At 35.1% G+C, this 15,000-nt stretch overlaps 1 protein-coding gene across 7 annotated transcripts in view; it reads right to left on the bottom strand.

Annotated features, from left to right (window-relative positions):
• The window catches only part of LOC135220502 (RING finger protein 145-like), a 344,353-nt gene that overhangs the window by 23,053 nt on the left and 306,300 nt on the right, over nt 1-15,000 (bottom strand). For 2 of the 7 annotated variants that reach the window (XM_064257643.1, XM_064257644.1), the window contains exon 8: nt 9,296-9,650. The exons of the other annotated variants lie outside the window; for them this stretch is intronic. The gene's annotated coding sequence lies outside the window, so the exon portion shown is untranslated. Of the gene's footprint in view, nt 1-9,295; nt 9,651-15,000 lie in introns of those variants that run through there. 7 annotated transcript variants of the gene reach the window in all.

Here is a 15,000-nt window from a genome sequence, read left to right as displayed (position 1 = left end):
ATCTTGTGTGCTTAATTTTATCATTTTGGGGGACACATGTTTTCTTTCTGTGAACACATTATCTATATATAGCATATGCGTTTACGCAGTGGACGTGTGTATTCGTATAGATGTTTTTATATGGTTGCTAGGAATCGTAGTGATAAGAAAAAACCCAAAACAAAGATGGCCACCCCTGCACCCAGTAAACCCGGTGGTAACATTAGTTAGCGCTAGATCAGTAATTGTTCCCTTTCAAGGCCGCGTTAGCAGATTTTTGCCTCAAGGGGTAGAATCTTGGATATCATCAGTGGATGCTCATTTAAAAGCAAAATGCATCACTGTACCATCCCTACAGCTACAAGAAGCTAAAAGCTGCATTGACTTTGCAAAAAGGGGATGCTTGCTCCTACCTCAGAGGGGTTTCATTCCAAGAGGCAAATACATGGGATGATTTAAAATTAAGTTACGCTCCAAAATTATATATGGCAGTGAGGAGGCCTTGGATGCGGTTTATCCTTGAGGAATATTTCTTATTTAGTCTCGATGACTTATCTTAACTTTATTGCAGATCGTTTGAATGAATATCTGGATAGTTTGAATAAGTCTACTTGGGTTACGAGGAAGGGCATGACCGTAAAGGATTTTATTAGCCTCACATACTTAACCTTCATAACAGCTATGTTACCTGAAGCCTTTGGTACAGTGTTTTGATGAAGAGCTATTGCCAAATATCACGGAATTGGACATTTACAAAACAAATCAAGAAAACATAGGTCTAAATGTGCAGACCTAGATCCTTCACTCGTTCAAGTTTTTGCAAAGCATGAAAGTAAATCACAGCAAGTAAATATAGTTAATAGTAACGCAACAGGGGTAACTTGTTTTAATTGTAAGCGATCGGGTCACATGATCGCAGATTGTCGCACGCATTATTGTTCAATTCATAATAGCTCAAGTCATGATTATGCTCGATGTTTTTCATGCAATCAGCAGCAAGGTAACACTAAAAATACACAGAATGTTGCCAATGATAATAAGAGAAGAATCCACATTATCACAAAATGAAAACAAGTAAACAGTAACTTGCTGCCCAGAATCAGAAACAAACCAAATCGGGCTACCGGGGAACCTCGTTCCTGGAGTCCATCTAGCCAAAACAATCAAAGTCAATCAAATTTTCTGTGTCCAAAAGCAAAGCAAATACCATGTAATTAAACTCCAGGGGTGGGGGGGGGGGGGGGAGTGATGTTGGGTTGTCTGTATCAACATCTTTTGAATTAAAAAATAAATTTAATCATCTCGAAGACTTATGTGAAACACAGAATTTTCCTATGAATCACACAACGGTATCCAAAAAATCAGTGCAGGATCCAGTAGACTTTCATATAATTCACACAATAATCAGAAATGATGAATTACCCCCTACTTTACATGCCATAAATCTAGAATATCAGCCTGTACATTGTTATTTGATTCCCGGTAGTCCACGTAATATCATGGACTTATGGACTCAACACTTGTTGTTTTCGAACTTCCCTATCGAGAGGTCCCGGAGTGCGACTTCGGGCATTGGCAATAACGAGCTAAGTGTAAGTAGGCGTAACTCAAATTCAGTATAAGGTGGATACATCTCAATGTGCTGTAAAACTATAAATGTGTCGGTAAGCAATTTATAGTTGTACAGCACATTGAGATGTATCCAGTTGTAATTATAGGATTTATAGGATATCCCTACATGTGCATTCAGAATATTATCTTAGCTCCTGCCAAAAAGGGCGTGTTTATCAAAGGAAAATTCTACAAATCTTCAAACATATTAAAATCCGTTTTGGACAAAAAAGAGACATAGTAAGAACCAGTCGCCAGTCTCATGAATCAAGAAATTGTGTCCAGGCAACCCAATAGAATTCTCGCACACCCATAATTGCAGCTTGCACGCAAAACTCTCGAGCCAAATGCACCCTAGAATATTTCGGTGCGTGTCAAGAAAGCTCTGCCGGGATATGAAATTTCAATCCTTCCAGACACTGAAAATTAACGGACTTTCCGCGACACAAGCATTATGCACTGTTGACTCATAACACCCGGTTACCATTGAAGTCTGTAACCATTTGAATACCAATCTAGTAATCCACAAAACTCAACTTATCGCGAATATGGAAGTCTATAAATATCGCATTATTACCGTTGCTGAAATTAATCACTCTCAACCTGTTGTCGACGAATCCCTCTTACAATCTATCAAAAGTAAAAATCAGTAAAGGACATTCAAGAAGTGGAGATCCAGCAGAAATTTTTTGATCTTTTAACTAAATATCATCATGTTTTCTCCACTACCGAGGGATCTCTAGGGAAAACGGATGTCATTGAACACCAAATCGGTTAAAGGACAAGCATTAAAGCTATTTACATACCTTTGTATCGATACCCAATGAAATTCAGAATGAGATAAATGACGAAGTCGACGAGATGTTGGAGGAAGAAGTCATTAGGAAATCGAATAGCCCTTACAATTTTCCCTTAATTGTTGTACCAAAAAAGATCGGACTTGGCATATTAATGATCAGAATAAGAGAATTGAATTTTTACAACATCAAAATGAATTAATTTTCTCTGAACTTCACAGGCAATTGGAGTCAATAAATCAGCTTATGACATTGGTGAACGAACATTCCAGTAATATAAATCAGATCATGGATGTGCAATACTTACTTGCAACTTTAGCATATTACAGTTCCAAGGTAGATCATATCCATATGAAAATTTCACATTTTATAGAGAAATCCAAAGATTATGTGGAAGCGATCACGCTAGCTACAAAGGGAGTTCTTTCACCGCGTCTGTTGCCAATCAAAGACTTAACATTAACTTTAGAGAATGTGCATGAGAAACTTGGTTATACTCTTTTGTTAGAAACACATAGAATTGAATTTTATTATAGCTTAATTTCAGTAAGCGTGGAAAACTACAGAATTATGACCAATATTCCCTTTGATTCTTCTGATGATGGAAATCTTACAAAATAGCTCCGTTTCCCATGTCAAATAGCTCATTACCAGTATTATCGAATCTGTCTGGCTATGTATTAATTTCCCCTAATAAGGAAACTTTTACGGTCGTCAGAGACCTGAACCTGTTTGATCAATGTTACAATGTCATGAATAATAGGGTTTGCATGGCTGACTCCTTTGAATTCCACAATATATCCGAGAGTTCATGCGAGTTAGACCTAGTCCTTATCGGTTCTCATTTCCATACAAACGAACAATTTCTCGATCGACTTTACCCTTTTGACAAATATAAGTTCGCTTACAGGCTGAATAACAGGACCTGGCTGAAGTTCACTGTTGAAGAATTTAAAGTCGCCTGCCCGGATGGATCAGTTGCAACTTCACGACTGTTCGTCGCTGCAGACGGCTGCAGTGGAGCAGCGACCAACTACAACATTCGAGGAATCAGCACCATCATAAGGGAGAGAGCTTATTTTGCAAATTATTCTTGGGGTAATAGCCATAAAATCCCAGCACTCCCTTTGCCTTTCAACCAGAAGGTAGCCCACCAGCTAACGCGATTGGCTACCATGGACCATACTCCCCTCGCTTACGTTGTTGAAGAGGATCTTCGTGTCTACAGTTTTTTAGCAGTGATTCTGGTGACGGTGGTGATTCTCCGCATTGTGAATGTATTCGCTTGGTGTAGAATGAAGGGAACAAGAATGGCTAATCAACAGAACGTCAGAACCCGCCCAGACAATCTCCCTTATGCCCTTAAGGCATTTGATTTGAGAGCAATCTGAAACTGGCCATTTCTATTGAATCAAGGAAGTTGTTTGGAAGTGTGAAATGTGCGGAAAGTTGTTAAGACCCTGGCTAACTGTGTAGTAGAAACCTCCTTGACAGAGCATTCCATATGTAAAGTATCAGTAACAGTATCAGAATCTGTATCAGAATCAATATCGTTATATATCTATCAGCATGCTTATTTGAAGCATATAGAAGTTAAACAAGGAATCAATATATATCTGTGCATGTACGCACTAGGAATCTGTATAAAGTGCACATATTTTAATCACAATTATTTGTATCAGTAATTTGAATTAATATATACATGTATTCATTTTATCAGGTAGCACCTATATTCAATCTGTTACCTTGTATCTTATCACATTTTGGTACCATTCATTTTTATTAATTTTTATTAATATATGATTTTTTTTATTATATGTATTTTTTGGGGGGTTATAAGTATTTTCTATGTGATTTTTACATATAACCAGTTAAATTTTTATTTAGTCATTATATTGGTAGTTGTATGTTTACCATATCTTGTGTATTTATATCTAAAATCACACTTTTACATATCACATGTCCGGCAATCTTTCCGGCCTGGCTAGTATTTTGTGTTTTGTTGTGTAGCTGACCGAGCATTATGTAAGAGTTACATTGAATAAAGAATGTATGTATAAATTCTGTAGAGTCATGCACGTTACGAGTAACTAGGCCAGAGACCAAGAAGGTTAGGAAGGAAAGATTGGCATTGCATCTCAGTGTGTGAACACCTGGGGTCAGCAATGTTTATGCTGACAATAATATCAACAATGTCTTCTCTGGGAGAATAGTGTCGAGTCCCATGAGAAGTCGTGCGTGACTGACCCAGTTACTTATTGTTAATTCATCTGTCTGTATCTTGAGCAGTGTTTGCTCTCCTATGATTTTGTAAAACGAAATGTATATCAGACTTCATCTTCTCCTCTTAGCTTAAAGACCCATCAAACCTATTTTGCAACTCTCCACGATGTTAAGATAGAAGAATATATCTTATATTTGTACTATGTGTTCCAGCGACTCAACCTCTACATCAGAAAGGAGCAATTGAACGAAACTTAAAGAATATCATCACAGTCAATAAGACTGAGTTAAGAATGAAGGCTATTTTACCTAACTGACGTATATATTATATATATATATACTATATATATATATATATATATATATATATATATATATATATATATATATATATATATATATATATATATATATACATATATATATATATATATATATATATATATATATAATATATATATATATATATATAATATATAATATATATATATATATATATATATATATATATATATAGTATATATATATATATAGAATATATATATATATATAAATATATATATATGTATATATATATATGTTAATATATATATATATATATATATATATACAACGGAACTCTATATGAAATAAGAAAAATATTCATTGTTCCGTTTTAATAGTATAAAAGTTTTCTTCCTTGAAATGAGCCCAGTGCTGTTTGCATACAGTGGTTACCATAGTAACTTCATGTAGAATGATTAACTACAAAGTAAAATTAAGCAAACTGACATTTCTTTCAGCAATACTGACTTTGCACGAATATTTAGTTTAAGAAAAGTCTTAATATTTTAATAAATTTATGAAAGCTGCTTTTGTGCTTGGAGAAATTTATTCATAGTTCCGTTTTAATGATATAATGTGTGTATACACACACACACGTGTGTGTGTGTGTGTGTGTATGCACACATTATATCATTAAAACGGAGCTATGAATAAATTTCTCCAAGCACAAAAGAAGCTTTCATAAATTTATTAAAATATTAAGACTTTTCTTAAACTAAATATTCGTACAAAGTCAGTATTGCTGAAAGAAATGTCAGTTTGCTTAATTTTACTTTGTAGTAAATCATTCTACATGAAGTTACTATGGTAACCACTGTATGCAAACAGCACTGGGCTCATTTCAGGGAAGAAAACTTTTATACTATTAAAACGGAACAATGAATATTTTTCTTATTTCATATAGTTTCATTGTTTTAGTACTAGTAGTATACTACTATGAGATTCAGGGCCTCTGTAACACGGTTTTTTGGACTTTGCTCCTTATCAAAGCATCGGATGTAGCTGAAAGTTGACATATGTATATTTTACAACCACACACAAATTTTGGAGGCATTATCAATGAGTTAAACCTGATAGTTTTAATTTTCATAAAGTAAAAATTATCCAGCCGATGCCATGACCATTGATTACGAGCCAAGAGTCGAAAAACATTCATTACGTAAGCAAAGTAAACAACATTTGACGAAATGTTGCCCCTCCCATCCACCAGACAGAAACTCATTCACCTTATTCCATCGGCTCTGAAACCTATAGCAGTCAATAATGGCTAACAGGATTTGGAATTTTCCCTGTGGTTGCAAAACTGCATTTGTCTTACAACTTGCAACTTTTTACAGTCAAGAGAAAGCCCATGGCCATGACAAAGACTTTATGAATGGCGGAACGATACATAGATGTGGGTGGGGTATCTGTGCTAGCGTAGTAATAGCTACTGTAGTAATACAGAATATACAGAATTAAACGTTTAGGCCAACTGCTGGGATCCTTGAGGATCACTTAGCACTTCTGCAACTACCGAGAAATGAGTTTTATATCAGAAGTTAAATTTTCTAATCCAACAATGCCCATGATAGCCTTCAGTGTTATCCTGAATTATAACGAGGCCAAAGTGGGTGGAGCCTCATGAAGTCATTATTCTGACGATAATTATTGGTGAAGGTTCAAAGCCAAAATGCGGTAACGACTATTTTTTTTTTTTTTAGTAATTAGGTAGATAGCCAATAAATAAAAATTGCTTGACATTGGATATAGCAGTTATCAAATCAAGCTTGTCTACTGTTTTTGAAAATTACCAACTATTCCCTACATCTTGTTAATCTGATTGTGACCTATAAAGTAGACTGTAATTTCTTAGGAAACTTATTTTGGAGTTAGACTAATAATTGAAGTGTTTTTGTATTTATTAACATATTTTGTTGGTTTGTTCATTATGACAATTATCAGTGAAGAGGTTTCAGAGTTCATAAAGGTGTACTGCTTTGCTTGTATTTACATTTTTGTCATTGTTGCCCGAGGTCTAGCCTTCGTTACGTATAACCAATCATCCATCGAGAAAGAGGGAAGAAATGCTGTCATAAGTTACGTAACGAGTGCGTTCGAAACCTTTTCTATGAGTAAATTGGCCCGTCTTCAAAAAAAAAAGTCACTTTTACATTATCAGTACCAAATTTATTCTACCTACGTAATGCAGAATACATTCAAAATTTACGTGTAGATATCATGTGTATTCTGAATAAGCGTTATATTTATGAAATGCATAGATAAAAAGTTATTGCGAAAAAACCCGTGTTACATGCAGGCCCTGAATCTCATAGTAGTTTCGACATTTTAGCGCTATTTTCGGTATTTTAGTACTAGTTTCAGTGTTTTAGTACTAGTTTTGGTCTTTAAGTACATATAAATGAAGCATTCGTCCATTTTCATTATTCTCAGTATGATGATACGAAGAAACCTTTTGCGACTGTCGTCAGTAGTTTTTTTTCAATGGGGTACTTGGAAATCTGCTAAAACTAGTGTTTCTTGCATTCTGGAAACAACGGCGTCGAGATTTTCTATTTATGAACTTCGTGTTGGTTAAAAGTCAAAATGTTATTGAAAATAACGGCATAGTGGGCTTGATTTTATGTTACGATTAGAGTAAACATATTGAGTCATTGTTTGTTTGTATGGTGTTTTTACGTTGCATGAAACCAGTGGTTATTCAGGAACGGGACCAACGGCTTTACGTAACTTCCGAACCACGTCGAGAGTGAACTGTTATCACCAGAAATACACATCTCACACCTCAGGGGAATGCCAAGACCATACCAACCACGCCACTGAGGCGCTTTATTTACTTTTATTGTGAACAGCTTTTCAAACTAGAGGATTTTTACTGCTCCTCCTGAAAAGTTGCCAATTAGTCATTTTTCAGTTTTCTTATGCAACTTTCATGATATCCTCAACAAACGAAATCAAGAAGACAGCCGAAATAGATTAAAATTCAAATGGTATTGGGAGAGTAAAGCTTCCCATTACACGTAAAGGGAAGTGAATCAACGCTAGATTGTTCAATGAAGGATGCCCTTTACTAATGCCTGCAGTGCATCACGCGAGGTACATAACATTAACTCATAAGTTCATGGATATCCAGGTGCTTGGGGGAGAGATTTCCATTTCACCCCTTTCTGGATGACAGGTGTCTGGGAGTACGAAACTGGCCATTCAACTGTCTAAAGGTGTGTCCACCCGGTTGAACAATGTCTGACAGACAAATATTGTTACCATATCATAGGCAAAGCAGTATGACGTCATAAGGGTTGAATCTATGGAAGTAGATCTGGCAAACAGTGGTACCAGATGAGGTTGTATACCATTGCTTTTACTCTGCTCACAAGGCAAAGACCGGCAGACAATTGTTAATTAGTAACAATGTTTGTCCGTCGGACATTGTTCGCCCATGTGGATGGCACTTAATTCTGCTGTATAGAAAGTTTCTGCGTGTGCCCGTCTTGCGTCACTATACAGACCCGTTGTCCAGAAAGGGGTTGGATAGAGTTCTGCTTTATACCCGGAGTTATCCATGAACTTTGTATGAGTGACTATACACCGACAGTGCTACGTGGGCAATGACTATAGTTAATTCACTAATAGCGAACAGAGTATTAAACGTAGGTCATTGGCTGTCTTATGTTATTTACTCTTCCCAGAGCGTCCATAATCTACGGAAATGTGGCTAACAAGCATACATCTAGCCACATCACCAAAATAATTGGCTAAAATAAGATTGATATAATTCGGTGACGGTAGAATAGAAAATAAATTTAGGCCAATGGCTAAGACCCGGAACCTAAAATTGAGAGGGGATTAAACTTGAATCTCAACCTCTGAACAGTAAACCATTGGTCACATTTCTCACATTGATCTCCCCAAATTGCTTCTGATAACCAATCATAAACTTCAAACACTAATTTCATAGGACATCCCAGGCTTGGAGGTGGGGGGGAGTGTCAAACGACACAAACCCCGCCCACCCAAAAAAAATTCTCGAAGTCCATATTTTCTGTGACTATCCTCTTCATTGAACTGTACTTACAAAGTAATAAATAATTGTTTTTATGTTAGGTCAAAGTATATAGCAAAGTAATAGCACTTATTGTTACATAACTGAATCAATTAAACTGAAGAAATATTTTTAAATTTCAGTGCACACTTTTAACAAAGTAAAATTCTGTTCACCAAAGTCAGTACTTTGAATAACAACTAATCGGGTAGAAAGGCATAGACCGCATACCAAATTTTTCTTCTTAATATAACTAAAGTAACACTTTCAAGTGTTTCATCTTGTATATATATCCTATATATGCAAAGAAAAAAAATAGTAACTTCATTACTTTATTTCATAAGACCTTCTTCGTCGCCCAAAGAGTTATTACAAAAGTCTACTACCCTATCACAGACATTTTGAGTTAAAGATATGTACAAAGGTTTACAGATACACAGTATATATTACACTGCTCTTCATATAAGTATAAATACTATTACAAATTAGTCAGATTATTAAACAATTAAATAGCAGGTCACACACAGCATCTACAAGTTAAGTTCTATAGTTGTCTGGGTAAGCAAATCCAGAGCGCTTCCAATCCTCACAGGATATAGTCTTAACAAGGAGTTGCTTTCCAATAGTACTATATCAGGGTCATCGCTATGGTCTGCTGCAGCTACACCAAGAGCCTGTGCATAAGAATAGTTGGTTGGTTTTAGAACATACTAAAAGTTGTCCAAGTGACAAAAACCTTCTCTGACGAGTGAAAACGTGAAAAATAGTCTAATCAGTTAATCCAGCAGCTATTCTCAAGGGCATTATAATAGTACTAATATCGTATGAGTAAACTAACATTAGCAATGCCATTTTTATTATTGGTATTTCAAAATGCCATGAAGATCAACAGGAGAGGGGGACATCCTTTCACATACTGAGCAGGGCAATAATCTTAAACTGAACTGCATCTAACTAGTCTTACATAAACTATCAAAGGTGCCTTGCAGTGCAGGCACTGCAATCTGCCATCTATCTTAGTACTCAAGTCTTAAGGGAATTGAAACTGCACAACCGAGTGAAATACTAAAAGTTATGGAACTCAGAATAAGAAAGGGGTTTCCGAAACATTCTTCAAGAGCTGGAGGAAAGGCGGTTGAAGAGAAGTCACTGAACCTATGTAATGCAAAGTGAACTGCCCATTTCCTAACCAACACGAAAGCTTCTCCAAGATCCTACGAGGGTTGTGGGGAGGGGGAGGGGAGGGGTGTTGTAGAACAAGTTAACTTCACGTTAACGAGACTGCCCGGATTTGAGTGACACCTTCCACTAAAACTACAGTTTAACCATTCTATTAGAATTACATGAAAAGACCACGAAAGCAGTGTCAAATCAAAAAAAAATTCTAAAACAACCCTAGACCTAGCTAGTATTACCTGTCTAGTTCCTATTTACTGGTGGGAATTGAATTCTAAGCTATAAAAGTATGTCACAGATAGCTACCCTACCCAATTCTAAACCCAATTCTCATCAAGTCTGAATATATAGCTTTGTTTCTAACCTTAATCTACGTACTCCCAGCATCCTTAAAAGACTTGAGCGTTGCTTACCAATATTCCAACCCCTGTAGTACTATATCAAATCATCACTTTCTTCGCCCTATATCCTAAATTTCAAGTAACATCGAACTTCCCATAAAAGTCCTAGCTGACTACACAAACCTAGCACTTCTACCCAGAGTTATTAGTTGGTCGGAACTTCCTGTTGTACATGGTGACTAATAAGTCACCATGCACAACTAACTAGTCTACCTTTGCCTGACAGGTGGCACCACCACCCCGGCAAAGTTGGACTTGGGAAGTGGTTACAGAACACATTTGAAATTCACTTTTACACAAGATTTACTTTAAAAATTCCTTCTAAAAAAATTCACTTTAAAATTTTACTTTTAAAACTAAATTCACTTTAAAATTTTACTTTTAAACTAAATTTACTTAAAAATTTAACTTTTAAACAAAATTTTCTTGAAAATTTACTTTTAAACAAAATTTACTTTAACATTTTCTTTTAAAAAATTTCATTTTAAACAGAGTTTACTTTAAAATTTTACTTTTAAACAAAATTTACTTTAAACTTACTTTATAAACAAAATTTACTTAAAAATTTACTTTTAAACAAAATTTACTTTACAATTTTACTTTTAAACAAAGTTTACTTTAAAATTAACTTTTAAACAAAGTTTACTATTAAAATTAACTTTTAAACAAAGTTTACTATTAAAATTAACTTTTAAACAAAGTTTACTATTAAAATTAACTTTTAAACAAAGTTTACTTTAAAATTAACTTTTAAACAAAGTTTACTTTAAAATTAACTTTTAAACAAAGTTTACTTTAAAATTAACTTTTAAACAAAGTTTACTTCAAAAATTAACTTTTAAACAAAGTTTACTTCAAAAATTAACTTTTAAACAAAGTTTACTTCAAAAATTAACTTTTAAACAAAGTTTACTTCAAAAATTAACTTTTAAACAAAGTTTACTTTAAAATTAACTTTTAGTTTTTGTAAAAATGTATTTTTAAACAAAATTTACTTAAAATTTACTTTAAAAATTGACTATTTACTTAAAAATTTAACTTTTAAACAAAATTTTCTTGAAAATTACTTTTAAAAACAAAATTTACTTTAACCTTTTCTTTAAATTTCATTTTAAACAGAGTTTACTTTATTTTACTTTTAAAACAAACTTTACACTTTTAAACAAAATTTACTTTAAATTACTTTATAAAACAAAATTTACCTTAAAAGTTTTACTTTAGTGTTTACTACAAAATTTTAAACTTTTTAAACAAAGTTTAAACAAAAGTTTACTATTAAAATTAACTTTTAAACAAAGTTTACTTTAAAATTAACTTTTAAACAAAGTTTACTTTAAAATTAACTTTTAAACAAAGTTTACTTTAAAATTAACTTTTAAACAAAGTTTACTTCAAAAATTAACTTTTACTTTAAAGAAAGTTTACTCAAAAACAAATTACTTTTAAACAAAGTTTACTTCAAAACAAATTGAACTTTTAAACAAAGTTTACTTCAAAAAATTAAAAACTTTTAACTTTTACAAAGTTTACTTAAAAAGTTTTAACTTTTAAAAGTTTGTTATGTATTTTGTAAACAAACAAAATTTACTTAAAATTTACTTTAAAAATTGACTATTAAACCTTTGAAGACAATAATTACTTTAAACTTTCACAACTTTCTTACTGTTCAAAAACTTCTCCATTACAAATGACTTTACTAACCTTTTAAAAGTAAATTCTAGAGAATAAAAAAATAAAATTTGAAAAATAACGAAGATTAAATCATATGAGGCAAAAGTTAAGTAAGAGTTAAATTTAAACTTAATTTAAATCCAGTAAAATACGAAATCTAAGCTTTAGTTTAAATCCACAAAAAAACAAAATTAAAAACCTACTAGATTTACTTTACAAACTTACAGAAACTTTTGATGCTAAAATTAAAACTAACTGATTATAAAAAGTTAACTTTCAACATTTCAAAAAGTTTTTAAAAATCACAAGACTTAACCTTTCAAAATTCTTAAAACTGGTTTTGAATTTGAACAAAATTAAGCCAGATGCTCTGAGAAGAACTTTGCCAAAAAAGACAAAAAAATAAATAATGGAACTTTATAAAATGGGAAAAATGATATTATGATACAATAAAGTTTGTTCATACTTACCTGGCAGATATATATATAGCTGTATTTTCTGAAGTCCGACAGAATTTTAAAAACTTCCGACACACGCAGTGGTCGGCCAGGTGGTTAGTACCCATTCCCGCCGCTGGGAGGCGGGTATCAGGAACCATTCCCATTTTCTATTCATAATTTTTATTTCCACTGTCCCCTGAGGGGAGGTGGGTGGGTACTTGATTATATATATCTGCCAGGTAAGTATGAACAAACTTTATTGTATCATAACAATATCATTTTGTTCATGAAACTTACCTGTCAGATATATATATAGCTGAATCCCACCTTTGGAGGTGGGAAGGGACAGAATAGAAGGATTTTGGGAAACAAATGCATGCAGATGATTTACATCTTGGTTCCACCTGTTAGCATAGCTGGCTTCGTGGTTACTGCCACGTAAGTCTGCTTGTGCTACTAGAGTTGCCAGCGAGGTAGAGACCTATATAGCTGGTGCACTCCAGATGATCTGTCAACAGGGGCGAGACCACGACGTGACTAGACCATATTGACCATACCATGAGGGCTAAGAAGTAAAATAAATATATATATATATATATATATATATATATATATATATATATATATATATATATATATATCACCACCTGACCAACCTAGCCAAAGTTAAGGTGTTTTAACTAAGGCTTAAGAGTTAAGAAGTCGCCGTTGTCGGCGACTCAACAACTAAATTAAGAGCTCTTCCTAACCATTTTCTACAGGATAGGATGAGTGGTACTTCTTGCCCCCACAAGATTGTGTCTGCAGACACGTATGGCCCTATCGAGCAGCAGATCTATATGCCATCTTCACATCTCGCAGGGAGTGTGAGTGAACACAAGAGTTTTGCTTCGCTAAAACATGTTGGGGGGGTACTCAGGATGTTGCTGAGTGCCATGCTCTGTTGAAATGCTTCCGAGGCCGCGCCCTCACCTCGTGAGCATTCAGATAAAAAGATTTCAAATCTTTGTGCAAACACAATGAAGGAGCTTTTTGAAAGAACTCCTTAAACACTAAAGCCAGGGTGTTCTTCGATATGGGCAAGTCTGGTCTTTTTCGGAACACTGCAGATTGCCCGAATGACTTCGACTTTCTTGGGTTTATGTAGATAAAACTTGAGAGACCCGACAGGGCACAGGACTCTCTCTGGCTCCTGCCCACTAACTTGTGCCATCCTTGCTTCCAAGCTCCTGGCCCAAGGACAAAACGGGTTTCCATTCTTAGGCCACAACGGAAGGCTTAGAGAGCACACCGCCTTGTGTTCTCTAAAGCCAAAAACTTGTGACGATGGCTTAAAATTTCACTAACCCTCTTTGTCGTATCTAGGGTGGTTAGAAGAAGGCCTTCCTGATCACATGCAAGAAGTTAACAGGTAGGAGAGGTTCGAATGCTTTGACATCAAGAACTTCAGACTACGTCTAAGTTCCATATTGAAAGCTTCGATCTGGACATGCACAGTCAGTCCGTCTGTACTAAAGTCAGGTGACCGACCAGTTGACCAGTCAGACGAATCAAGGACAGCAAGGCTGTACCCTGAAGACCATAAGGCACTATTCTTCGCTGAAGGATGAGTGTCTGGACTGCCTGGGCGATTCAATCTAAGCAAACCACCTTGGGGGTGTATCAACGCAAAAAACCCAACGTCGTCAAGCGAAATCAAACCCCTTCCTGAACCTCGAGCTTCTCCGGCTGCCATGGAGAAAGGTAGCGAGGAGCAAAAAGGCGATTCAGTCCCGAAGGAAGAATGCCTGGACAGTCCAAACTGGTCTCATGTTACACGATCATCGGGGGGGGGTGTATAAACGCAACCGACTTCGTCAACAAGAAACTCAGGGCTACTATATGTCGCCTGATCTCGCACGAGTGCCTGACTCCGAGAAAACAGGTGAGACAAAAAGTAGATGGTGAGCGAGTTTCGAGATTCCACAGAACTCAAAAGATCGTGAAGGGCTTTGTTGTTTGACAGACGCAAATCTCTAAGCCCAAAGGCCGTCAACAACATATTTGCATATTCTTTAATAGTTATGACTGCCAGCTTATCCCATTCTTCAGACGGAAATGGAAGACGGTAATCTTATTCCTGTCAACATCTCGATAGTCTGAACGTAGTCAGGACTTCAGAGCGGCGATGAGGTTATAGGTACCTTTGTCGAGTTAGAGTAGACCGACTCTCTCGGAAAAGGTCCTTGGAAAGTGATCTAGGAAGTATGTGACCTCTGTGAATCCAGGATCCTGAAGGCCAACATGGGGCGATCAGCGTCATTGTCGCTCCCTGTGACGTCAATAAATCCTCTTAT

Source organism: Macrobrachium nipponense, chromosome 2 (assembly GCF_015104395.2).
Source record: "Macrobrachium nipponense isolate FS-2020 chromosome 2, ASM1510439v2, whole genome shotgun sequence".
Lineage (NCBI taxonomy): Eukaryota > Metazoa > Arthropoda > Malacostraca > Decapoda > Palaemonidae > Macrobrachium > Macrobrachium nipponense.
This window is presented reverse-complemented; position numbering and strand designations above follow the sequence as displayed.